General features: G+C 43.1%; 1 pseudogene; it reads right to left on the minus strand.

The window, feature by feature from the left end:
• LOC106573019 (myelin transcription factor 1-like protein) overlaps positions 1-27,660 on the minus strand; it is a 144,852-nt pseudogene that overhangs the window by 62,302 nt on the left and 54,890 nt on the right.

Genomic DNA, 27,660 nt, shown 5'->3' on the forward strand with positions numbered 1-27,660 from the left:
AAATATTGAACCCCTGAAAAACAAGTCCCCAGAGAGCCAGTCCACTTCACCTCTATTTGTTCTGCCCCACACGCCTGCTCCCCCTCTCCTTTTGGAAAATAAAGCTCCCAATTAAATATGGAAATGTTCATTTCAGAGACAGATACTCCACAGAGGGGGGTTGATGGCATGGAGGTGATGTGGCACATTATGATTAATGTGACCTTATCTGGATTTGCACAAGGAGGCAGTGGGGTAGCTGAGCTGGGGGTGGGGGTGGAGGGGTGGAGGGGGCGGTGGTGGAGGGGGTGATGGTGGAGGAGGCAGGGGTGAATGGGGCAGAGGTTAGGTGGAGGGGATGGGTTTGTGAGGGCAGGGGTGGAGGAGAGGGAGGAGGGGGTGGAGGGGGAGGGGATGGCGGGGTGGGGGTGAGGGTGAGGGTTACTTGATCACATCACCCTGTTCTATACTCTTTTATTGGGCCAGCTCTCTCTCTCTCTCTCTCTCTCTCTCTCTCTCTCTCTCTCTCTCTCTCTCTCTCTCTCTCTCTCTCTCTCTCTCTCTCTCTCTCTCATACCTCTCTCCTCTTCCCTCTCCCTCTTTCGTTTTTCCTCTCCCTCTTTTCCTAATAATACACCTTTCCCTCTCTCCCCCTCTCACTCTGCCAGGCTTCTAGGTGCAATGTTCCTGTGTCGCCCCACCACTACCTGGCTTCATTCCAATGCTTTAAGTGAGTGCTATCTGTCAAGGCATGAATAATACAGCCCCAAGGCTGGTGGAAGGCTGGCGGAATCCAAATGAGCTATACATCAGGAAGAAAGCAGTCGACTTTAGCTCCAGAACACGCTCCCACCAAGACAGGCAATTACTCATCCCCAGCTGCAGCCATGGCAATCACTATCACAACCCCTGCACCCCTACACCCCACCACTACCACCCAAAAACGAGCTCCTCATCACCATCACCATCACCCCACCACCTCACCCCAAAGCCATCATATATATATATACAGTACCAGTCAAAAGTTTGGACACACCTACTCATTCAAGGGTTTTTCTACATTGTATAATAATAGTGAAGACATCAAAACTATGAATCATGGGATCTACATGAATATATGGGGTCATCTAGTAACCAAAAAAGTGTTAAACAAATCAAAATATATTTTAGATTTTAGATACTTCAAAGTAGCCACCCAATTCGCACACTTGGTATTCTCTCAACCAGCTAAATGAGGTAGTCACCTGGAATGCTTTTCCAATCGTCTTGAAGGATCTCCCACATATAATGAGCACTTATTGGCTACTTTTCCTTCACTCTGCAGTCCAATTGGGTTGAGGTCGGGTGATTGTGGAGGCCAAGACATCTGATGCAGCACTCCATTACTCCTAATTCCTTCTTGGTCAAATAGCCTGGAGGTGAGTTTTGGGTCATTGTCCTGTTGAAAAACAAATTATAGTCCCACTAAGCGCAAACCAGATGGGAATGTGTATCGCTGCAGAATGCTGTGGTAGCCATGCTGGTTAAAATAAACCACAGACAGTCTCACCAGCAAAGCAGCCCCACACCATCATTCCTCCTCCTCCATGCTTCATGGTGGGAACCACACACGCGGAGATCATCCGTTTACCTACTCTGCGTCTCACAAAGACACAAATTTGGACTCATCAGACCAAAGGACAGGTCCACTGGTCTAATGTCCATTGCTAGTGTTTCTTGGCCCAAGCAAGTCACTTCTTATTATTGATGTCCTTAAGTAGGGGTTTCTTTGCAGCAATTCAACCATGAAGGCCTTATTCACTCAGTCTCCTCTGAACAGTTGATGTTGAGATGTGACTGTAACTTGAACTCTGCTGAGCATGTATTTGGGCTGCAATTTCTGAGGCTGGTAACTCTAATGAAATGATCCTCTGCAGCAGAGGTAACTCTGGGTCTTCCTTTCCTGTGGCGGTCCTCATGAGAGCCAGTTTCATCATAGCGCTTGATGGTTTTTGAAACTGCACTTAAAGAAACTTAGAAGGCAAGCATCCCGGAGTCTCCGCCTCTTTGCCGTTGACGTTGAGACTTGTTTTGTGGGTATTATTTAATGAAGCTGCCAGTTGAGGACTTGTGAGGCGTCTGTTTCTCAAACTAGACACTCTAATGTACTTGTCCTCTTGCTCAGTTGGGCACCAGTTCCTCCCACTCCTCTTTCTATTCTGGTTAGAGCCAGTTTGCGCAGTTCTGTGAAGGGAGTAGTACACAGCGTTGTACAAGATCTTCAGTTTCTTGGCAATTTCTTGCATAAAATAGCATTAATTTCTCCAAACAAGAATAGACTGATGAGTTTCAGAAGAAAGTTATTTGATTCTAGCCATTTTGAGCCTGTAATCGAACCCACAAATGCTGATGCTTCAGATACTCAACTAGCCAAAAGAAGGTCAGTTTTATTGCTTCTTTAACCAGGACAACATTTTTCAGCTGTGCTAATGTAATTGCAAAAGGGTTTTCTATTAATCAATTAGCCTTTTCAAATGATAAACTTGGATTAGCTAACACAACGTGCCATTGGAACAAAGGAGTGATGGTTGCAATTAATGGGCCTCTGTACGCCTATGTAGATATTCCGTTAAAAATCAGCCGTTTCCAGCTACAATAGTCATTTACAACATTAACAATGTCTACACTGTATTTCTGATGAATTTGATGTTATTTTAATAGAAAAAAGCTTTTCTTTCAAAAACAAGGATATTTCTAAGTGACCCCAAACTTTTGAATGGTATATATATATATGTGTGTGTGTATATATACAGTTTACATGTATACACTGAACAACGCAACATGTAAAGTTTTATGCACAAAAAGCATATTCCTCTCAAATGTTGTGCACAAATTTGTTTCCATCCTTGTTAGTGAGCATTTCTCCTTTGCCAAGATCATCCTTCCTTCACTAAAAGGTATTTAAAAAATAAATAAATAGAGAAATATCTTATTTACATAAGTATTCAGACACTTTGCAATGTGATTCGAAATTGAGCTCAGGTGCATCCTGTTTCCATTGATCATCCTTGAGATGTTTCTACAACTTGATTGAAGTCCACCTGTGGTAAATTCAATTGATTGGATATGATTTGGAAAGCACACACCTGTCTATATGAGGTCCCACAGTTTACAGTGCATGTCAGAGCAAAAACCAAGCCATGAGGTTGAAGGAATTGTCCGTAGAGCTCCGAGACAGGATTTTGCAGAGGTTTAGATCTGGGGAAGTGTACCAAAAATGTCTGCAGCATTGAAGGTCTCCAAAAACACAGTGGCTTCCGTCATTCTTAAATGGAAGAAGTTTGGAACCACCAAGACTCTTCCTAGAGCTGGCCGCTCGTTCAAACTGAGCAATCGGGGGAGAAGGGCCTTGGTCAGGGAGGTGACCAAGAACCTGCAGCACTCCACCAATCAGGCCTTTATGGTAGAGTGGCCAGAAGGAAGCCACTCCTCAGTAAAAGGCACATGACAGCCTGCTTGGAGTTTGCCAAAAGGCACCTAAAGACTCTCGAACCATGAGAAACAAGATTCTCTGGTCTGATGAAACCAAGATTGAACTCTTTGGCCTGAATGCCAAGGTCATGTCTGAAGGAATCCTGGCACTATCTCCACGGTGAAGCATGGTGGTGGCAGCTGTGGGGATGTTTTTCAGCTGTAGGGACTGAGACTAGTCAGGATCGAGTTAAAGATGAACTGAGCAAAGTACAGATAGATCCTTGATGAAAACCTGCTCCAGAGCGCTGAGGACCTCAGAATTGTGCGAACGTTCACCTTCTAACAGGACAACGACCCTAAGCACACAGCCAAGACAACACAGGAGTGCCTTCGGAACAACTCTTTGAATGTCCTTGAGTTGCCCAACCAGAGCCCGGATTTGAACCCGATCAAACATCTCTGAAGAAACCTGAAAATAGCTGTGCAGCAATGCTCCCCATCCAACCTGATAGAGGTTGACAGGATCTGCAGAGAAGAATGGGAGAAACTCCCCAAATAAAGGTGTGCCAAGCTTGTAGCGTCATGCCAAAGAAGACTCAAGGCTGTAGTTGCTGCCAAAGATGCTTCAATAAAGTACTAAGTAAAGGGTCTCAATACTTATGTAAATGTAATATTTCAGTTGTTTTTATACATACATTTGCGAAATTTATAAAATAAGGCTGTAACCTAACAAAATGTGGTAAAAGTCAAGGGGTCTAAGTACTTTTCGAAGGCAATGTGTGTATATTTATATATATGGGGTGGGAACCCTGCGCTATGTAACGGCTAGTCTCCAAGGTAGTAATAGTCACGAAGGCCTTTAGGGAGTGAACAGTGTTTCAGTATGCACTGTGCATCTTGATATCCTGCTTTCCAAATATGGAGGATGGTTTTGTAGGGTGTGAGTTAATGAGCGACAGTTAGAGATGATCTACAGATGTAGGATCTTAATTTGATCTTTTGTTTCTGAGAATTTTTCTGCACCCCAGAACATAAATTCTATGAAAAACCACACGAACACACAGTTATATTAACAGTATTGCACTTTTCATGTAGCCTACTTTTGGCCAGCTAATAGCCTAACCACCGATCAAGCAACATTATGTAAATAATGTTCGAATCCTGTTGCATCAGGATTCTTTTTCTGTGACAATATAGGTCAAATTAAGATCCTAAATCTGTTACAGTGTCTTATTAACAAATAATAACACCAGTCATTTGCTTGTTACCTCGGCTGCCATCAATTATTCACAATTCACAGATTTACTCATCATTCATTTATTGAGCATCTTGTGCGGCCCAGAAACTAGTTCCCTCTGTGTGTGTGTGTGTGTGTGTTTGTGTGTGTGTGTGTGTTTGTGTGTGTGTGTGTGTGTTTGTATGTATGTAGGTAGGTACATGTGTGTAGGTAAGTGTGTGTGTGTGTGTGTGTGTGTGTGTGCTATCTCAGAGGACTGAATATGGCCTATTTCTGTTGAATAAAATATAATAATTTCAAGCCTTGCTGACATTTGCATATCAAATCAAATCAAATGTTATTTGTCACATGCGCTGAATACAACAGGTGTAGACCTTACACAGAAATGCTTACTTACAAGCCCTTAACCAACAATGCAGTTTTAAGGAAATACCCCCAAATAAGTAAGAGATAATAATTACAAATAACTAAAGAGCAGCAGTAAATAACAATAGCGGGGCTATATACAGGGGGTGCCGGAACAGAGTCAATGTGTAGAGTACAGAGTTGACCGGAGTCGAGGTAGTTGAGGTAATATGTACATGTAGGCAGAGTTATTAAAGTGACTATGAATAGATAATAACAGAGAGTAGCAGCAACGTAGAGGGGGGAGCAATGCAAATAGTCTGGGTAGCCATTTGATTAGCTGTTCAGGAGTCATATGGCTTGGTGGTAGAAGTTGTTTAGAAGCCTCTTGGATCTAGATTTGGCACTCCGGTACTGCTTGCCGTGCAGTAGCAGAGAGAACACTCTATGACTAGGGTGGCTGGTATCTTTGACAATTTTTAGGTCCTTCCTCTGACACCACCTGGTATAGAGGTCCAGGATGGCAGGAAGCTTAGCCCCGGTGATGTACTGGGCCGTTTGCACTACCCTCTGTACTGCTTTGCGGTCGGAGGCTGAGCAGTTGACATACCAGGCAGTGATGCAAACAGTCAGGATGCTCTCGATGGTGCAGCTGTGGAACCTTTTGAGGATCTGAGGACCCATGCCAAATCTTTACAGTCTCCTGAGGGGAAATAGGTTTTGTCGTGCCCTCTTCACGACTGTCTTGGTGTGCTTGGACCATGTTAGTTTGTTGGTGATGTGGATGCCAAGGAACTTTAAGCTCTCAACCTGCTCCACTACAGCCCCGTCGATGAGAATGGGGGCGTGTTCGGTCCTCCTTTTACTGTAGTCCACAATTATCTCCTTTGTCTTGATAATGTTGAGGGAGAGGTTGTTGTCCTTGCACCAAATGGTCAGGTCTCTGACCTCCTCCCAATATGCTGTCTCATCATTGTTGGTGATCAGGCCTATCCCTGTTGTGTCATCGGCAAACTTAATGATGGTGTTGGAGTCATGCCTGGCCGTGCAGTCATGAGTGAACAGGGACTATAGGAGGGGACTGAGCACGCACCCCTGAGGGGCCCCCGTGTTGAGGATCAGCGTAGTGGATGTGTTGTCACCTACCCTTACCACCTGGGGGCAGCCCATCAGGAAGTCCAGGATCCAGTTGAAGAGGGAGATGTTTAGTCCCAGGGTCCTTAGCTTAGTGATGAGCTTTGAGGGCACTATGGTGTTGAACTCTGAGCTTAGTCAATGTATAGCATTCTCACATAGGTGTTCCTTTTGTCCAGGTGTGAAAGGGGAGTGTGGACTGCAATAGAGACTGCATCATCTGTGGATCTGTTGGTGCGGTATGCAAATTGGAGTGGGTCTAGGGTTTCTGGGATAATGGTGCAGATGTGAGCCATGACCAGCCTTTCAAAGCATTTGATGCCTACGGACATGAGTGCTACAGGTATGTAGTCATTTTGGGAAGTTACCTTAGTGTTCTTGCGCACAGGGACAATGGTGGTCTGCTTGAAACATGTTGGTATTACAGACTCAGACAGGGAGAGGTTGAACATGACAGTGAAGACACTTGCCAGTTATCAGCGCATGCCCGGAGTACACATCCTGGTAATCCGTCTGGCTCTGAGGGCTTATGGATGTTGACCTGTTGAAATGTCTTACTCACATCGGCTGCAGAGAGTGTGATCACACAGTCATCCAGAACAGCTGATGCTCTCATGCATGTTTCAGTGTTACTTGCATCGAAGTGAGCATAGAAGTTATTTAGCTCGTCTGGTAGGCTCGTGTCACTGGGCAGCTCTTGGCTGTGTTTCCCTGTGTAGTCTGTAATAGTTTGCAAGCCCTGCCACATCAGACAAGCGTCGGAGCTGGGGTAGTACGATTCGATCTTAGTCCTGTATTGACACTTTACCTGTTTGATGGTTCATCTGAGGGCGTAGCGGGATTTCTTATAAGCTTCCCGCTCCTTGAATGCGGCAGCTCTACCCTTTAGCTCAGTGTGAATGTTGCCTGTAATCCATGGCTTCTGGTTGGGGTATGTACTTACAGTTACTTTGGGGACGATGTCATCGATGCACTTATTGATGAAGCCAGTGACTGATGTGGTGTACTCTTCAATGCCATCAGAGGAATCCCAGAACATATTCCAGTCTGTGCTAGCAAAACAGTCCTGTAACTTGATCTAGTCACTGGTGCTTCCTGCTTTAATTTTAGCTTGTAAGCAGGAATCAGAAGGACAGAATTATGGTCAGATTTGCCAAATGGAGGATGAGGGAGAGCTTTGTATGCTTCTCTTTGTGTGGAGTAAAGGGGGTCTAGAGTTGTTTTCCCCTCTGGTTGCACATTTAACATGCTGATAGAAATGAGGTAAAACTGATTTAAGTTTCCCTCCATCAAAGTCCCCGGCCACTAGGAGCGCCACCTCTGGATGAGCGTTTTCCTGTTTGCTTATGACGGTATACAGCTCATTGAGTGCGGTTTTAGTGCCAGCATCTGTCTGTGGAGGTATGTAGACAGCTACGAAAAATACAGATGAAAATTCTCTCGGTAGATAGTGTGGTATACAACTTATCATGAGATACTCTACCTCAGGCGAGCAAAACCTTGAGACTTCCTTAGATATCGTGCATCAGCTGTTCTTTACAAATATTCATAGGCCCCCGCCCCGTGTCTTACCAGACGCTGTTCTATCCTGCCGATAGTGTATAACCCGCCAGCTGTGTGTTATTAATGGCATTGTTCAGCCACGACTAGGTATTACAGTTTTTAATGTCCCGTTGGTAGGATATACGTGCTTTCAGTTCGTCCCATTTATTTTCCAGCGATTGAATGTTAGCTAGCAGAACGGAGGGCAAAGGCAGTTAAGCAACTCCTCGCCTGATCCTCACAAGGCATCCTGATCTCTTACCGCTAAATCTCAGTTTCCTTCCCCAATGAATGACGGGGATGAGGGCCTGTTCGGGTTTTTGGAGTATATCCTTCCCATCCGACTCATTAAAGAAAAACTCTACGTCCAATTCGAGGTGAGTAATCACTGTTCTGATGTCCAGAAGCTCTTTTCGGTCATAAGAGACGGTAGCAGCAAACTATGTAGCAGCAAAACAAGTTACGAACAATGCAAAGAAACAAACAAAATAGCATGGTTGGTTAAGAGCCTATAAAACGGCAGCCAACCCCTCCGGCGCCATCTTCCCTGATCACATATATCTTTCTATTATGCGTGGGAATACTTTGGAACAGATTTACTCATTTAAAATCACTAGGAGCTGATTTGCTGGTGTTTTTACAGTCTTTTTTTATGTCCAACAATAATTTGCTGGTGTTTTCAGAAAACTTGGGGGGCCAAATAAAATCACCCATGGGCCGCCAGTTAGGTAACCCTGGTGTATAGCCTGTGAGGTGTCACAGAGTGGGACGCCTGTGGCCAGTCACACAGCCATTACTCTCTCCTTCCACTCACTAATTGGGCTTTATAGCTTCTCCTTCCTTCACCCCTTTTTAGAGGGGCTGAAAAACAGCCTGGCCTGAACTGAGAGCATTTATCTGACTTAATGACTCCACAGGGACCTGAAACAGGTTTTCAGATCATCTCTCCATCCCCTCTCTTCTATCAGAGTGAAGGAGGAGGTATGAGAAGCAGATTGTTAGAAGATGTTCAGTTACACGGGTTATACTGGTGCCCTGGCTGCTCCAGCACAGAGACACAGTGGTGTGAAATCAGCACCATGTCGATTGTATTTCAGCCATGATGTCCTTGCTGATGAAATTGTTGGGTTTGAGTGGCTACTCAAGGAGGTTTGCAGCTCTAGACTGTGAAGAAGGCTATGTGTGTGCATGTGTGTCTTGGTAGAGACACACAGTTCTAGCCTCTCTCATATGAAGGGTCTGAGCTGTGGGATCTCTCTCACTCTAGGGCTCTCTCGCCTGTTATTGGAGGCTCTCCGAATCAGAGAGGCAGACAGGCACTCGATGTGTGAGTGTGTGTGTATGTCGCGCATATGTGGTAGTTTGTGCGTGTGTGCGTGTGTGTGCATGTGTATGTGTGTGTAATGTTTTTTTTGTCTTTCTGTTTAGTACTAGGTGTGTGCAGAGGTGATTAAATTGACAGTATTTGCAGAAATGTTCTACATACAGTGAAGTCGGAAGTTTACATACACTTAGGTTGGAGTCATTAAAACTAGTTTTTCAACCACTCCACAAATTTCTTGTTAACAAACTATAGTTTTGGAAAGTCAGTTTGGACATCTACTTTGTGCAAGACACAAGTAATTTTTCCAACAATTGTTTACAGACAGATTATTTCACTTATAATTCACTGTATCAGAATTCCAGTGAGTCAGACGTTTACATACATACACATGACTGTGCCTTTAAACAGCTTGGAAAATTCCAGAAAATGAAGTCATGGCTTTAGAAGCTTCTGATAGGCTAAATGACATCATTTGAGTCAATTGGACGTGTACCCGTGGATGTATTGCAAGGCCTACCTTCAAACTCAGTGCCTCTTTGCTTGACATCATGGGAAAATCAAAAGAAATCATTCAAGACCTCAGAAAGAAAATTGGAGACCTCCACAAGTCTGGTTCATCCTTGGCAGAAATGTCCAAATGCCTGAAGGTACCACGTTCATCTGTACAAACAAATAGTACGCAAGTATAAACACCATGGGACCATGCAGCCGTCATACCGCTCAGGAAGGAGTCGTGTTCTGTCTCCTAGAGATGAACGTACTTTGGTGTGAAAAGTGCAAATCAATCCCAGAACAACAGCAAAGGACCTTGTGAAGATGCTGGAGGAAACAGGTACAAAAGTATCTATATCCACAGTAAAACGAGTCCTATATCGACATAACCTGAAAGGCCGCTCAGCAAGGAAGAAGCCACTGCTCCAAAACCGCCATAAAAACCAGACTACGGTTTGCAACTGCACATGGGGACAAAGATCATACTTTTTGGAGAAATGTCCTCTGGTCTGATGAAAGTAAAATAGAACTGTTTGGCCATAATGACCATCGTTGTGTTTGGAGGAAAAAGGGGGAGGCTTGCAAGCCGAAGAACACCATCCCAACCATGAAGCACGGGGATGGCAGCGTCATGTTGTGAGGGTGCTTTGCTGCAGGAGGGACTGGTGCACTTCACAAAATAGATGGCATCATGAGGAAAGAAAATTATATGGATATATTGAAGCAACATCTCAAGACATCAGTCAGGAAGTTAAAGCTTGGTCACAAATGGGTCTTCCAAATGGACAATGACCCCAAGCATACTTCCAAAGTTGTGGCAAATGGCTTAACGACAACAAAGTCAAGGTATTGGAGTGGCCATCACAAAGCCCTGACATCAATCCTATAGAAATTTGTGGGCAGAACTGAAAAAGCTTGTGCGAGCAAGGAGGCCTACAAACCTGACTCAGTTACACCTGCTCTGTCAGGAGGAATGGGCCAAAATTCACCCAACGTATTGTGGGAAGCTTGTGGAAGGCTACCCGAAACGCTTTACCCAAGTTAAACAATTTAAAGGCAATGCTACCAAATACTAATTGAGTGTATGTAAACTTCTGACCCACTGGGAATGTGATGAAAGAAAGAAATGCTGAAACAAATCATTCTCTCTACCTTTATTCTGACATTTCACATTCATAAAATTAAGTGGTGATCCTAACTGACCTAATACAGGGAGTTTTATCTAGGATTAAATGTCAGGAATTGTGAAAAACTGAGTTTAAATGTATTTGGCTAAGGTGTATGTAAACTTCCAAATTCAACTGTATGTGTATTAGTGAATGATTGGTTATGATTGATAGGTAAAAACAACATGTGAGTATGATAAAATGCTAACATTATATGATTAGGACTGTTTATCTCATGGTTTCATGCTGGCTCTCATCACTGCATGAAAGCTGTGTGTGAGAGAATGTACCTGTGTGTGTGTGTGTGTGTGTGTGTGTGTGTGTGTGTGTGTGTGTGTGTGTGTGTGTGTGTGTGTGTGTGTGTGTGTGTGTGTGTGTGCTCTGTGGACCCACACAGTTCAACCACTGCTTCTCGTCTCACATCCATTCTTTATTCATCATCCCTCCCTCCCTCCCTCCGAGTTAGAGGTCCTTCCTAATGTGTAATTTAGCTGCCACTGCTCTGTAATTCCAGCCGTGTCCCAGAAGGGCGTGTCCACCCCCGACAGCATAGACACGATCTGTCACTCAACCTTCCAGCCATTAAATGGGTTCAAAGCGAGAGTCATTATTAAGTATGGCCTGAATGGGCGGGATCTACTGCCCTGCCCTGATGCCTTGGCAGGTTCATGCCATGAAAACTGCTGCTGGTTTCTTCACAGATAATTAATGCGTGATGAATTGCCCCCAAAAATGTAATGCATGCTCTCAGAGAAAAATAAATTGTAACTAACATGTGTTTTTTATACAAAATAGGAGGAAAAATAAAATGTAAATGTATTTTCTTAGCAGCTAAGGGACTTTCATCAAATCCCTCGATGCCATGTTAACAGCATCAGCTATTAATGCTTTGTCTAAAAGAACATTGTCTAGTGATGTTTAGTCACACTAAGAGTGAGCCACACCAGGCATGAGAGAATCCTGCTGTATTTCTGTTGTCTTAATTACCCCAGCCAGCCAATAATCTATCAGTGTTGAGACATGATGAGAGTTGACTAATCTAAAACGGCTGGCCAAACTATCCTGCCATGGACCTGTTATTTTTGCCATCCAACATTCCCACCCCATTACCCTCTAACCAAAGATACGTCTGTTGGAATGACATTATTACACTTGGTCAGCTCCATGAATAAACTCCTGACCCTGCAGTTACATAACATAGAGATCCATTGAAGCCCAGTCATTTCGTACACACAGGCTACAGACAGACAGAGACCATGGTTTACTGGGAGATGCATGGAACCATCTGCCAGGGTGTGTGAACAGTCATATATTATGGCATTTCTGAGTCTGCAGCAAGCATTCAAAGGCTGTGTGAATTGCTGTGAGCGTAACAAGAGGAGAGAGGATATCGCTGGCACGCCTGTGCAGAGAGCGGAGAAAGGGACTAATTAACATATTAATGATCCCACCTTCTTAGAGCTTCTGTCGGATCGTCAGAACACTTTGATAAGAATGCAAATGAGTGCGGCACCATCTGAAGGAGAAATTAGCTGCCGGAGATTGACGAACGTGAGAGAGAATGAGAGAAAGGGAGAGGGGTAAGAGCGGGGGAGATGGGGGAGAGAGAGAGAGAAGAGAAAAAGAGGGGAGTGAGGGAGAAGGAAGAGGGAGAGTAAGGACGATGGGCGGAGAGCAAGAGATAAGGAGAGAGAGAGAGAGAGAGAGAGAGAGAGAGAGAGAGAGAGAGAGAGAGAGAGGAGAGGGAGAGGGAGAGGGAGAGGGAGAGGGAGAGAGTGTTTGAGCAAGGCAGTCTTAGCCAGGTGTGCTGATGGATTGAGCCTTCCTTGTTTGATTTATTTATCTTGAATTATCCTTTGAGCAAAGCACTGGCTGGTGGGATAGACACGTCACAATGAGAGGAGGAGTCTTTGTCTTTTCTTTGTTTGTGAGAGAGAAAGAAAGAGAAAGAGAGAGAGAAAAGAGAGATGGAAAAATACCGCACGGCTATGCTGCGTTCTCCATACTCCACCTCCTCTCTCTCTCACTCTCTGTGCTGATATAAAGATCAATATGGTACAGAGTGCTGCTGTCTATCAACTATACAGTGACTTCCAAGATGGCTGCCAGGCCTAAGCCAGCGGGTTGCCAGCCTCTGAGGGGGTTTGAGTAATGAACCCATCCATACAAGGGCAAGTAATTATAACAGACGGATTTCTCTCTCTCACACACAATTGAAAGCCTGGCACGTGACCAGTGTGGGAGATTTCTCTGGGAAATCTTAGTGTGTGTGTGTGTGTGTGTGTGTGTGTGTGTGTGTGTGTGTGTGTGTGTGTGTGTGTGTTGTGTGTGTGTGTGTGTGTGTGTGTGTGTGTGTGTGTGTGTGTATGTGTGTGTGTGTATACACGTGTGTGTGTACACGTGTGTGTGACTTGCGAATAGTTAAGTTGGGGATTCACCGACACGGTCATCACATTCCACAATGATGTTGAATAATTAAAATGTTTCATTAACTGGATCATTTCCTGCACGGCCATGCTTTAGCTCTGACACCGACGATTAAAGCTTGCTCTAAAACAACGCCTCTCTCATTTCACTAACCAGAAGACAGAGGAAACCTGTGTCTCAACATGGACGAAGTTAGAAGAGGTAGCTAGTAAAGACAGTTCAAAAGAACAGTACGCACATCCAAAACTGCCCACATGTGCAGGGAACAACAATTCCCCAGGGAAAGCTGATAAATACACAGCAACATAATACTGCATAGTTTTATCAGGCCTAACTAAGGTTTAGTCATGATACACCTTCCTCAATTGTTTTGAACATTTCAGCCGAAGAGGAGAGAACTACACTGCCTGTATTTAGTAAGCTAGAAATGCACATTTAGTCTAACAAACCTTCTGTTGATGTGATCATTCTGATGGAGTCTGTTGTAATATCCTAATGATCCATAAGCATAGTGTTTGTCATAATACGGTACCAACGTAGGACAACCGCAAGCTACTTAGCATACATTGGTGGTCACTGACCTTTTCTGAGTCAAGATCACTTTTGCAGTCAAAAAACAAGCCGAGATCTACCGCTCAGATTTTTTTTAAACATGACTTAATTTTTTTTATATTAACCTTATAAAAACAGTTCTGTAGGAATTACATTTGTGCAGTAGGCCTAATACATTTTTCACAGCATATTGGCTATATGCCTTGCATTGTCAATAATGTTATTCTCAGACCATATTATTTTTCAAAACTTGAGCTTTGATAACAAAATAGATCAGCATAAATGGAAATAATTAGCAAATAATTTGCTTTAATATTTTGCTTAACTGATGCATCTGGCAGTGGAGGCTCCTCCTCAGAGGAAGGGGAGGACCATCCTCGTCAGTGAATTTCATAAAATAAATCAAATAGTGAAACATTCAAAAAGTTATCCTTTTTAGATAAAACTATACTAAATATATTCACGTTACCAAATAATTGACTAAAACACACTTTTTTGCAATGAAGGTCAACAGTAGAAATGAAATGAAGGAGAAACAAGAGAGAGAGAGAGAGAGAGAAAGAGCTAGCTATATTTCGTTGTATTTTTTTAAAACTTTCACTTACTTAGCTAGCAATGCAGCTAGCTAGTTTAACCTACTCAAACACCTGTCGTAAACAGAGAGGGATGCTAAGTTAGCTTGCTGGCTATAGCTATCCAACACTGGAACTCTTCCAAGTCAAGGTAAGCTTTTGGTTTTATTCATTAAATTGCCACCAGGGGCCGCCAGTGTAACTGCTAAACTGCTTGCTGCTGACTGTACACTATACTACATGATCGTGGCATTAGTTCTAGTGGCTATGTTGACTGTGACATTAATATGGTGACAACGATGTAGGCTGTGTGTAGCAGTTAAATTGTATGATATGAAGGTTTGACTTGGAAAGTATTTTGTACACTGAAGTCCACAAGTGAAGGGAAAAGGTGAGAGGAGGCGAGAGCATAGATGCGAGAAGGAATTATCCAACGATCACAGGAATCATGCTGTTTGTATGTGGCTATAATGAAAGTGAACTGTGTTTGCGTGTGGTCACAGGTGTATTCATTCCACTGATTCAGTTGAAAAATGTTTCTTAAACGGAAGCAAACGGAATGAAATGGGGATAAACATACCTGAATTTGTCCAATAGAAACTCGTATTTGCAACTGTTGGACTAATGATTACACCCTAGATCAGCTAAATGCACCTACATTTTAAACTGTCATTCATAGGCTAGGTAGTCGCCCCCTCATGATGGCTATAGGGAAAATGTTAGTATCATGTAGTAGCCTCAACCTATCGCTGTTACATTGAGCTGGGTGAATGGAATATGAATTACAGTCATCCAATATGCTGTAATAGAAATAAGGCCATGCTCACAAAAACATTTATTGTCCTCCTTCATCTTAAACGGCACCGACCGCCACTCATCTGATGGTCGTGCTTCCAAGACAACTGGGCACTCGGGGAAAAAAAATTGGTACAATTATGACATCAGTGATCCTCAGGTCGGAAAGTCGGAGCTCTATAAGTTTCTGACTTGGAATTCCGAGTTGGATGACCACTCAAAATGATTTTCCAGTTGGATATCGTTTTTTTTTAGAGTTCCTAGTTGTCTTGAACGCACTGAAATCAGAGATTTCTGAGTTCCCAGTTGTTTTGAACACGGCATTAGTCTCAGGGGAGGTAGATTACAGCAGAAGGTCAGCCTCTCACGGTCCCTGCTCTCTCCTTTCCTCCGGTGAGACTGACCAGAGAGAGAGGACACCGTCTTCTACCTGATGACCAAACTCGAGTTGCACCTCATCTGCCTCATGCACAAATTCATGTTGTTCCTAGAGAAAGTGAAATATTCCTCAGTATTAAAATAGACACGATGAGCTGCTAATAATAATTGGACTATCGATACACATGGCTACTCATTCATTGCAGCTGCAGCGCTAGTGGAAGTAGGGCAAAGGGCATTTTATGTTTTGTAATAGTGTTAAACAGTGCTGAATAAAAACTTAAACATGAACTCACTCATAAAAACAGCAGCTCTTTGCTGTATTCTTTGACAGACTGGCTCTGGTCATGGTTTTTTAAATGATTAAATCTCATGTAGGCTCGTATCAAACTTTACCGTGGCCAGGGTCGTGGAAGCTGTAGGCGTGATTTGAGCTATCCGTGATTTGAGCTATCCGATTGGCCAGCGCAGTAGGCAAACTCAATTTAGCCACAGAGCTACCGGTCCGCTGGGTAGGCGGAGTTTGTCTTTTCAGACAAATTAAATGGTCCAAAATGGAACACTTTGCCTGCCCGGTGTGCAGGGCTTCTGAATCAAGTGCACCTACCGCCAACAGCACAACACGAATAAAAAGCGCAAGCCTTTATCTTTGGATTCTCTACAGAAATGTTTGTTTATCGTCTAGGAATGTCTTAAAGATTGACCAGTCAAACTCAATCGACCGGTAGGTGACCACTGGCATACATGTATACATAAACGTATGACAACCACAAGCTAGTTACAGTAGCATAATGTACATGTATACATAAACATATTCATAGGAAAGTCACAGCCTTAATCTGAAATGGGGGGATTCTACCAAACCATAATTAGTAGAAGCCCAAAGTGGCTGCTTCCAGTTATGCAAGGCAGCAGCCCACTCTTTGTCCGAATGGGGAAATGGGATTAGTTCACAATGATCCTGGTATTTTTAGAACAAAGGAGAAGAAATAGAACACAGGCATGTCCTTTAAAGAGGAGAGAGAGATCCTTCCATTTTGAGTGCTTGTTTATAAGGAGATTTATGGAGAGCTTATACAATAGAAAATATGATTAGCATATCCCACTGTAAATATGCAAATGACAAAGGGATGAGAATAAATATTTGTGCTTTAACCTGTCCATCAAACCTAGCTGTGAAAAAGACCATGGTAGGCTATTGGAATTTGTTTCAATAAAGGATATTCCAGTTAAATTTTTTTGAAAATCATTAGTGAAAAGTGGAGAAAATGGTTCATCCATAACTGAAATAAGACTAAAGGGAGATCGTTTTACCTTCGATGTCTTGCATATTTGCCGCTGACGTGTCCACTCCCATCACAGCCTTGTGTAGGACAGCTGAGAAGACACAAAAACACCCACTGAGTATGCACACAACTCACCGTTCTCCACTCTTCTCTTTTTCCATCTATCGATCTACACATATTCTGTTCAATTTCTGTTTTCTACTTCACACTTGGATTTTATTGGATTTTGCTCCCCTTTGCAATCGTATGATCTCTCTACCTTTACTATACAAACACTCCTATTTTACTCCAACACTACACGTACAGTAGAGCACTCTGATGGTACTTCACACTTCAATCTGGTCTTACTGCTCCACCTACAGATGTAGGATCTTCATTTGAGCTAGTTTGCTACAGCAGGAACATAATCCAGCAGCAACAGGAAATGTGAATTAATATGTGGATTATAATTTATGGAATTATTTTCTAGGGCAAATCAAGATGGACATTTTAAAATGGAAATTACAAACTTAAGAAGCCTTAATACACTACAAGTTTCCATTTCCTGCTGGGCAGCATGGGGGAAAACCCTTTACAATATCACAGTGGCATATCTGCCCAGACCAGCCAGACCCGCCACGCAAAGTCAAGCGTATTTGTCCTGACGACTATCAGCTCTCTGGGGAGTGACGCCATCAAGCAGCATTATTGGCATCATGGATGCTTCGGCCTGGAGATAGGCTGACCATCGATCCGCTGATAAATTGATATCTGCAGGCAGCGGTGGAGAAAGCAGAGAGGGAGATGGAGCCCATGGAGAGAGCGAGAGAGAGAGAGAGAGAGAGAGAGAGAGAGAAAGAGAAGAAGCGAGAGCGATAGATAAAGAAAGAAAGAAAGAAAGAAAGAAAGAAAGAAAGAAAGAAAGAAAGAAAGAAAGAAAGAAAGAAAGAAAGAAAGAAAGAAAGAAAGAAAGAAAGAGGGGGAAAGAGAGAGGTATAGATGGGGTAGCCATCTGTGGAAATCTGAAAGAGCTATACTGTAGGTGGCCAGGTGGGATATTTTTTATTGATATAGGTGGGCCTAGAATGTTATCTCTGAAGAAACCTTCTCCTAGCCTGTGAAGGACAAAATAATATCCAAGGATAAAAGAAAGTAGAGGACATCTGAGAGTACTATATCAAAAACATGGGTATAGGCCTATATACTGTACACTCTTAGAAAAAGGGTTCCAAAACAATTATTCTGATGTCCCCATAGGAGAACCATTTTTGGGGGGGTTCTACCTGGAACCGAAAATGGTTCTTCAAAAGGTTCTCCTATCGGGACAGCCAAAGAATCCTTTAAGGTTATAGATATCACATTTTTTCTAAGAGTGTGTGTTGTATATATGAGATTATGAATATGATACTGTTCTGAAATTCTCATCTTATGAAAGTATATTTGAACCAGGTTTAAATGGCCAAATACAAGACGTACACAAGACAACTCTTAGTGGATAACTGAACACCAAATTAGGGTTGTCCATCGGTACAGGGAGATTAGGGAGATTCAGGGAGACACAGGGAGACACAGGGAGATTCAGGGAGATTCAGGAAGATCAATAAATGGGTTTCATGGTGTAATTTAATCAACTTAGCAGGGAGTGGGACAACACACTGCAAGGGTCAATTCAGGATAATTTTACAGCCACTGTATTGACAGGATTTAACATTTGAACAGCCAGGATAAAGATGGCAGTTACAGTGGTTCTTAATAAGTTAGATTTGCTCATTATTTACTGTTGATAGGGTTTGTCAGAATAGATAGCAAAATAGAGATAAATTAGATACGAGACAGAAAAGAGGAGAGATAGAGAAAGAGTGATTAGGACAGAGAGGTGAGTGATACGGGAGTGAATAAGGGAGAAAAAGAAAGAGATGAGAATAAAAGAAAGAGGAAGCAGAAGCAAGAGGCATGCTGAGTAAAGGGCATCGCTCCTGTCTGAAGAGGTGATTTTAGTGCTCATCTCTCACTACACACTGAGAGCCTGGGAGTGCTCCACAGCCATTATCAGCCCTAGTGGCCTTCCATCTCTCAGCCTCTCCCCCGCCCCCTCTCTCTCTCTCTCTCCCTCCCTATCTCTCCCTCTTTCACTCACACACAAGGGGGAAGCTGGAAAGGCAGGTGAACAGAGACAATGTTTATCAGAAATACTGACCTGAACAGCTCTGGTATCGCTGGTTCCACAGGCACTGAGAAATACAGGCAGAGAGAGGGATGGGAGAGAGAGATGGGGAGAGAGGGATCGGCAGAGAGAGAGGAGAGAGGGATGGGAGAGAGGGATAGGCAGAGAGAGGGGAGAGAGGGATGGGAGAGAGGGATCGGCATAGAGAGAGAGGAGAGAGGGAATGGAGAGAGGGATGGGCAGAGAGAGAGGGGAGAGAGAGAGGGGAGAGAGGGATGGGAGAGAGGGATGGCAGAGAGAGAGGGAAGGGAGAGAGGGATCAGCAGAAAGGGGAGAGAGAGGGATGGGGAGAGAGGGATCGGCGGAGAGAGAGGGGAGAGAGGAATGGAAGAGAGGGATAAGCAGAGAGAGGGGAGAGAGGGATGGGGAGAGAGAGAAGGGAGAGAGGGATGGGAGAAAGGGATCGGCAGAGAGAGGGGAGAGAGAGAGAGATAGGAGAGAGGGATCGGCAGAGAGAAAGGGGAGAAAGGTATGGGAGAGAGGGATAGGCAGAGAGAGGGGAGAGAAGAATGGGGAGAGAGAGGGGAGGGAGCGATGGGAGAGAGGGATGGGGAGAAAATAAAGAGTGAGGGGAAGCGAAAGGAAAAGAGTGATCACTATATCATAAAATCATGCTTTCATCAGGGTTAAAAACAGTAAATCCAATGTAGGCAGGCACAATAACATGATGTATTAGGCTGGATAAACTGCCTGGATAATGTCTGGTATTGGAGGGCTGGTGAGGTGAGAGACAGTGGGAGGAGAAGAGCTGAGTACTGAGAAGTATAGTTTGGAATGTGTGATAAGAGAGCTGTGTGTGTGTGTGTGTGTGTGTGTGTGTGTGTGTGTGTGTGTGTGTGTGTGTGTGTGTGTGTGTGTGTGTGTGTGTGTGTGTGTGTGTGTGTGTGTGTGTGTGTGTGTGTGTGTGTGTGTGTGTGGGTTGGTGTAAGGTCACCCTGAGTAGCACCCTCAGTGAGTTGAGGAGAGTGCAGACGCACCTCGGATACCTTTGGAGCGTGTTCGATGGCGCTTCTCATCTGCATCCACCTCCATCTGCAAAGGAGATACAAACAGACAGTCAGAGATAGAAGCACTACCAGGTGCCAAGAGAAGACTGGCTTTGTGGGCCTGGCTCCTGGGTCTGTCTGTCTGTCATTCTCTCTTATGAACACACACTGCAACGATTTATCGAGAGAGTAATTGCCTGATGTCAAACCTTTACTGTTTTTGACACTGTGAAATTACATTTATTTAAAGGATTTCGAAATGTAGACTTTGCCAGGTGCTAATGTCACCCAAACGTTTGCTTCATGGTGCTTTGGAAGATGTATGCAAATGTACTGTGAATAGAAATGCATAATTGCATTGGTTCTTCTTCTGGTCCATATTTGTGTATGGATTATGATATTCCATCGCTCCCCAACACAGTAAACGCTTCTCCGTTAAAGTGAACCTGTACTACTGTCTGCATAAAGGTGTCATCTTAGCTTTATGCCACTTGGCACATTGCTCAAACACAGTGAAATGAATACAGCCAGGTCACCTGTGATACAAGTCAGTACTCGACGTCCATCCATGTCTGAGGACGTCGGTAGATGATGTTGAAACCGGCCACTAAGGGCAACAGTGAGTGCTGTTACCTTCATGTAGGTTTGGGTTTTGCCAGGGCGATGGGGATGGGGATGGTAGATGGGCGTAAGCATCTGCCTCTGTCCCTGATTAGCCAGACATCTGATTCCAAAGGTTGCAAGTTCAAATCGAGCGATAGGAAGTTGTTTTTGAGATTTTTGTATTAAGCCTATGCCAAACCTTAACCCTTATCTTAATCATTCAGGGTTAATGCCAAACTTAAGATTTCGGGGTTAATGCCACAACTTAACCTTATACGCTTTGATATTTGACGTTTACAACAATTTTGGAATTTGACATTTGAGAAATATGGATGAACGTCTAATTCTGACGTGAGACTGTGAGAGCTAGTTGTACGAATAGCTTATAGTAATAATCTCTCCCATATTTTGCCAGCCTACATATTCACTGTGTATATACAGTACCGTTTTTTGCATGCCTCTCAAATCAATGTCTTATCTGTAAATCCTCTATTTAATCCTACAGATATCACATTACTCACATTCACACTCCACACTCGCTCTCACACTAGAGCCATCATTTTACAGTAAAGGTAATTAGATCCCAACCAATCAGAGGTGCATACATTGTTGATGAGTTGAAAGAGGGGAGCATTCTGTTGTTTCCAGATGTTGCTAAATATTCATGCTTGCTGAGTTTTGCACTATCAGAGGCTAGCCACGTTTGGATGTGTCTTTTATTCATCATGATTTATTACATTGCCACTTAAGCCTTCAGTCCTAATGGTGGAAGCCTTGGTGTTTTGTTATGAATCCCATAAATGTTTCAAATGGGGAAAAATAAAATGATCAAAGTCAAGAATACAGTACCTAGTAAATCTTATTAGTGTGGCAAACGGCGGGGTGTTTTAGGAAGGGTAGGAGTGGGGGTGGAAATTATATTTCTGTGGAGGCACAGGGGTTTCCATGACAATAAGAGGAAATCCTACCTCAGGAAAAATCTAAAAAGAACCAACAAGTTATCAATCCATTAAGTGCTGTGGGTGGCCCAACTCCCCACACTACATTCACACGGTGACATTTGGCTCATGAGAAGAGTTAGAGACAGAGACAGAGATAGAGACAGACAGAGCAAACAAGCAAATATAAGGGACAATGAATGAACTGTGTGACAGAAACTTGCTGAGACTCTATGGCCAGACTCAACATTATAATGCTGAGCTTTTCACTGGTGTTTTTCAACAGCCATATAAGCTCTCAACACCTGATGTCAACAGTGCTACACAAAATATAACATTATGAGCTATTTCCTCCTCGGCTGTGGTGAGTGAGGGAGTCGTCCCCCCCCCCAACACACACAAACACTGTGCCTATCTACAGCTGTCTGACTCTCTCTAAGGCCTCTCTCAGCCGAGATGACAACAACAGCACTTCCTCCCTCAAGGCCCCTCGTGAGACCGGTGCCTGGGTCCCTGAAGCCAGTCTGAGACTCACCCGCCCCTCTGTGTGGTTACGAGCACTCCTCGGCCTCCTGGCCTGCCAGCTTATGGGAATTACACCATGGGGAAATTCCACAGATGTAATAGAAGCTTGTGGAGCCTTGCAGTACTGGAAGGATAAGGAAGAGCTGTTCTCCCTATGTTCATACCGCTTTACCATATTAATACTGTATACTGCAGTATAACTCTCATTTGTTCTCTATGTGTTTGTTTGTGTGTGTGTGTGTGTGTGTGTGTGTGTGTGTGTGTGTGTGTGTGTGTGTGTGTGTGCGTGCATAGTCGGGGATGGGACATTTGTTACCAAAATTCACATTGTTATTGGATTTCCTTTGTTCCACCTCAAAGTTTTGGGAAAATATGTCTCAGTCATGTGGTGTACTTCAGAAACCACACTTGCATTATCAAATTTCACTGCAAATAGGTATTGACGCCATGCATCAACCAGTGACAGTAAACATGCATGCTATCTCCATCTAAGTGTTTCTGAATTGGTGTGAAGGACCAGGCTGATAGCATCTTAGTGGTTGCTGGAGAGAGAGAGAGAGAGAGAGGGGGGTGGGATAAAGATTGAAATCTGCTGTCAACATTTTCTCCGGTGAGTGGTGTTATCGTAGGTAGGTAGCTATCACTCTGAAAAGAGCCTGTGAAAAGGTTTGGGCGTGACAGAGTTTTGTATCTCTACCTGAAATGGTTGGGATTGAGTATGACAGAGTTGTGGCTTTATATCTAAATTGGGTTTTATGGGGTTATCAAGGTGTACTGTATGATTATATCATATAACTGTACCTGAAATGGTTTGGGGTGAGATTTCTCTTTGGTCCAGACCTCTGCTTCCTCCGTGGCCCACGATAGTAGATGTTAAACTGGAGAAAAAGAGCTCACCACTCTTCCAAATTCATTTTCTGTAAAGAAATAAAAAACGATATCCATACTTATGAATTCAAATCTCCATGCAAATCATATTTACACATGCTGTTTGACAGTGCTTGGCTTGAGTTTCCTTCCTTTGAAAATGGAGCTGGCGATGGCCTCACCAATAGTCACATAGTACAAAATGTATGCTGCATATGGAGTGTTTTCCTCCCGCCCAATAGCTGCTTGTCATTTTCAGAAATAGACTTGGCAAGGTGGTAATTAGCCAGATCTATCATATTCTGCAGGAAATGGGAACAAATATAGTTAATGATCCATGCTATTCTCCATGATTTCTCCTTGCCTATGCCTTCTATGAAATCAAAAGGAAAGAGAGAGAGAGAGACAGAGAGAGAGAGAGAGAGAGAGAGAGAGAGAAAGTGTGCGAGTGAGAGATAGATAGTAGTGAGGGAAAAAGAGAGAGAGAAAAGGGGTGTCAGACAGACAGAGTATGCTTGACAGCTCCAAGGAGGTTCTGATGTAAAACAGGCCAGATTTATGAGGTCGAGATCTAACCAGGGCAATGGTACAAAAAAACTGCCTCTCAAAACACAGATGCCCAGTGACAAACACAGAGCAGGAGAAGAAACAGAACGCAAGATTAATGGGGTAAACAGACAGACAGAGAGAGAGAGAGAGAGAGAGAAAGACAGAGAGAGAGACAGTGGGAGAGAGAGACAGTGAAAGAGAGATAGAGAGAGATAGATATTTCCCTCCATTTGTCCCTACACAAACGGACACGGTCTACTATTCCAGTTTTTCAAATTGCAGGTGTCTGGTAGCATTTAAAAAACCCTCATATGGTGTTAACCTAGGCCTACACTGTGCAATTGCAGATATAATAAAGGAGAGCAAGCTACAATACGGCAAACTAGGCATTTGTGGTAAGTGCATGGAGGCCGCCATCTTTTTGCACGCCGCCATTTGTATGTTACAAATCTTGTTTGCTAATCTAACTATGCTATCGCTAGTCCAATCAATCAGTATGCTTTGTTACCATGTAAAAAACACAAACGACAGAGTCTAGTTGTCATAGTATATATTTTTGTAGAAATGTTTGCATCTTTGTTTGGTATCACCAACCTGTCTCTAGGCCTACAGTACTCACCACTGCTGTGAACAGGCTCTGCCTCTATAAGGAGCGTACCGGTAAATTCACGGCTTTAGCTAAAGTTTGAGCGCCTCTCGTAATTTAGTTTATCCTGTTTAGGAGTGTTTTCAAATGCTTCATAATTTATTGGAAACACATTTGTGCAAATTATGTCTTTGTTTATAAAGTCTTTGGTTATAAATGTGGTTGTAAATGTGTTATCGCTGGCCACTGTTTTGTCAATTACGCAAAAAAATTGTTGTTCATCACATACACAGTTTACAGCAGGTATAAAAGGTGCTGTGAAATGCTTGTGCGCTAGCTCCCTCAATAATGCAGTACAATAATCAATATCAATAATAAATCAAAAGTAAAATCGAAAATCACAAGTTATAGAAGGTACTATGCATAGTAGTAATAACCTGATATACACACAATATGATATATAATATTGATAATGGATGTGCTATGTCAAGTATGACTATATTTACAATTTTAAACCGGGTGGTTCAAAGCTTGAATGCTGATTTGTTTATTTATTTTTACTGTTCTTATTACGCTGGTAACCAGTTTATAGTAGCAATAAGGCACCTCGGGGGATTGTGGTATATGGCCAACATACTACGGCTAATGGCTGTATCCAGGCATTCCGCGATGCGTCGTGACAAAGAACAGCCCTTAGACGCGGTATATTGGCCATATACCACACCACTTCTGGCCTTTTTGCTTAAATATAAAGTGGGTAGTTTCTTGGTAATGCAGTTGGATAAATAGTAGGCTATATACTATAACAGCAGAGTCGACTGAGTGTGTATGTGTGTGTGAGAGAGTCTGGTTGCATGTGTGTGCTTGTGTGTGATTGTGTTCATGGGTGATTGTGTGTGTGTGTGCGCTTGTGCATAAGAGTTGGATGTGTGGAGAGTCAATATAAATAGTATGTATGAATTATCACTGGTTTAGCAATGGTTTATGTCAGGTGAGGGCAGGGACAACTCATTGTCCTCAGTCCTCATTCATGGAGAGTTTTACTCAAACGTAGCCTAACATGTTGCTACAGAGCTGTTGTCGTAGCAATAGAATTCACTGATCCATCCAATCCATCCAGTGGATTATATTTCCATGCCCTATCTTTAAGGTGCTTTGGCTTTTGTCCCCAAGTTGAGGGATTATTGCTATTGTCCAACTGTTTATTATTTTTGCTAAATTATTATTTTGGTCGATCAAGTTACGTTTTTTTCTCAAGTCATTTTTGCCGTTTGCATATTTTTGGCAACTAAATTGTCTGCCAGGCCCTCTATCTTAACAGGCAGAATTAGGCACATACATTCCCTCTCTCTCTCTCTCCCTCACTCTCCTACACTCCCCCCTCCATCCCTCTATCTTAACAGGCAAAATTAGGCACATACATTCCCTCTCTCTCACTCTCCTACACTCCCCCCTCCATCCCTCTATCTTAACAGGCAGAGTTAGGCACATACATTCCCTCTCTCCCTCACTCTCCTACACTCCCCCTCCATCCCTCTATCTTAACAGGCAGAGTTAGGCACATACATTCCCTCTCTCCCTCACTCCCCCTCACTCTCCTACACTCCCCCCTCCATCCCTCTATCTTAACAGGCAGAGTTAGGCACATACATTCCCTCTCTCCCTCACTCTCCCTCACTCTCCTACACTCCCCCCTCCATCCCTCTATCGCTCCCTGTCTCTTTGTATGTCCTGCATGAAGGCATTAGTGATGCGTGGGTTGACTCATAACCCACAGTCCCTGTGGTTATATCCGCAGGGTGGGAAGGTTTAGGGTCATGAAATATTGTGTGGATGAGGGTGCCGCAGCAACTCCTGAAAAATCCTAATAAAAAAACAAATATTAATAAATAAATAATATATATATATATATATTTTGTTCTTCACAAAGCCTTTACTAGTCCTGTATTAACAGACCGATACAGCCATAGGTAGCACAGGGCCCAAAACAATGTTCAGCACCGGCTATGATAGCAGTTCTGTTTATGTTATGTGTGATGATTGTGAGGTGCAATACAAATTCGACAGTCACAAGACGGGGACTTCAAATAGGCCTATAGGTGGGTTAGCTGACAACGTCAAGAAAATGATGTGCTCGCTTCCATGGGGCAGAGGTCAGCCTGTTGTTGTGATTCTGGATGGCCAGATTAATAGAAAAAATGACAAGAAACTGCCATGTAGGGAATCGTAAGTGGCTCGTTTCAGCTCGTTTCAGCTCATTTCATCTTGTTATTGATATCCTGTCTTGTTGTTTTGTGTTTTGACTGATTTCATGTCAATGCTAATATTGCTAAAATTAGCTAACTAGCTAATTAGCTAGCTAACCGACAACTGTAACAATGTATTTGAGGGACAACAAGTGCTCATTGTGAAATGTATTTACGTTTTAAATTAACATTGGAGACGAAATACAGTTTACATGTTGTCAACAATCTAAGCCAACCCCATCTGTTTTGCCACATAGTTGCGCACACCTTGGTTTTGTTGTTAAACAACCAACCCGTCTATGGCATGTCAAAGTAACTGTAGCCTACTGTTCAGATAGGTTAAATGGAAACTGAAATCTGGACACTGACTGTAGGTCTATAACCTCTCACATAGCCTTAATATTAACTTCTGCAGAATGAAAATTATGCAGCAAATGTAGGCACAATTTTGACTCAGGAACAGGAGTGGAGAAATATGAATTCTTTCAGCATCTTGAGAGAATGCAAATGCACAGTAAGATACTGTCTGTAGAGGTGCTATCTTCATCAGCATAATAAAAGCTGATAGTATTTCAAACACAAAATATGCATCCAAGCCGAACTGAAATCTTATCAGAAACATGTTCTTTTTGGGTCTTTTTCACAGTTTTCTACTTCCTTACAACTGGTCCAACCGAAGTCAATAATCTTCCCATTTGTTTTGTTGGATGGGGGGTTATTGCACTTTCTCCCCGGTCCCTAAACGTCTTTGCTCAGTGAAAGAAACAGAGACTACAGAGAAAACTTTACAGATTCTTATCAGGTAAGTTGACTGAGAACACATTCTCATTTACAGCAACAACCTGGGGAATAGTTACAGGGGAGAGGAGGAATGAGCCAAATGTAAGCTGGGGATGATTAGGTGACTGTATGAGGGACAGATTATGAATTTAGCTAGAACACCAGGGTTCACACCCCTACTCTTACAATAAGTGCCATGGGATCTTTAGTGACCACAGAGAGTCAGAACACCTGTTTAACATCCCATCCAAAAGACAGCACCCTACACAGGGCAATGTCCCCAATCACTGCCCTGGGGAACTGAGATAATTTTTTTAGACCTGAAGAAAGAGTGCCTCCTACTGGCCCTCCAACACCACTTTCAGCAGAATCTGGTCTCCCATCCAGCAACTGACCAGGATAAACCCTGCTTAGCTTCAGAAGCAAGCCAGAAGTGGGATGCAGAGTGATACGCTGCTGGCTAATAGAACGATGTCAACTAGATTGAAGCATTCATTCTATCGAATTCTGACATTCTGTTGAGCAAGGGTTTATTAGTCTTCTAGGGCAACATATTAATGACAGAAGAGAAACTGAATGTATCAAATTATAGACAAGTTCATTAACAAATAGCCTACCAACATTTCCGGCTATCATAACCAGAAACATATTTAAATCAGCCAGGAAAATGTATTTTTAAAATAGTTCCGCTATCT

The sequence above is a fragment of the Salmo salar genome, chromosome ssa01, assembly GCF_905237065.1.
Source record: "Salmo salar chromosome ssa01, Ssal_v3.1, whole genome shotgun sequence".
Lineage (NCBI taxonomy): Eukaryota > Metazoa > Chordata > Actinopteri > Salmoniformes > Salmonidae > Salmo > Salmo salar.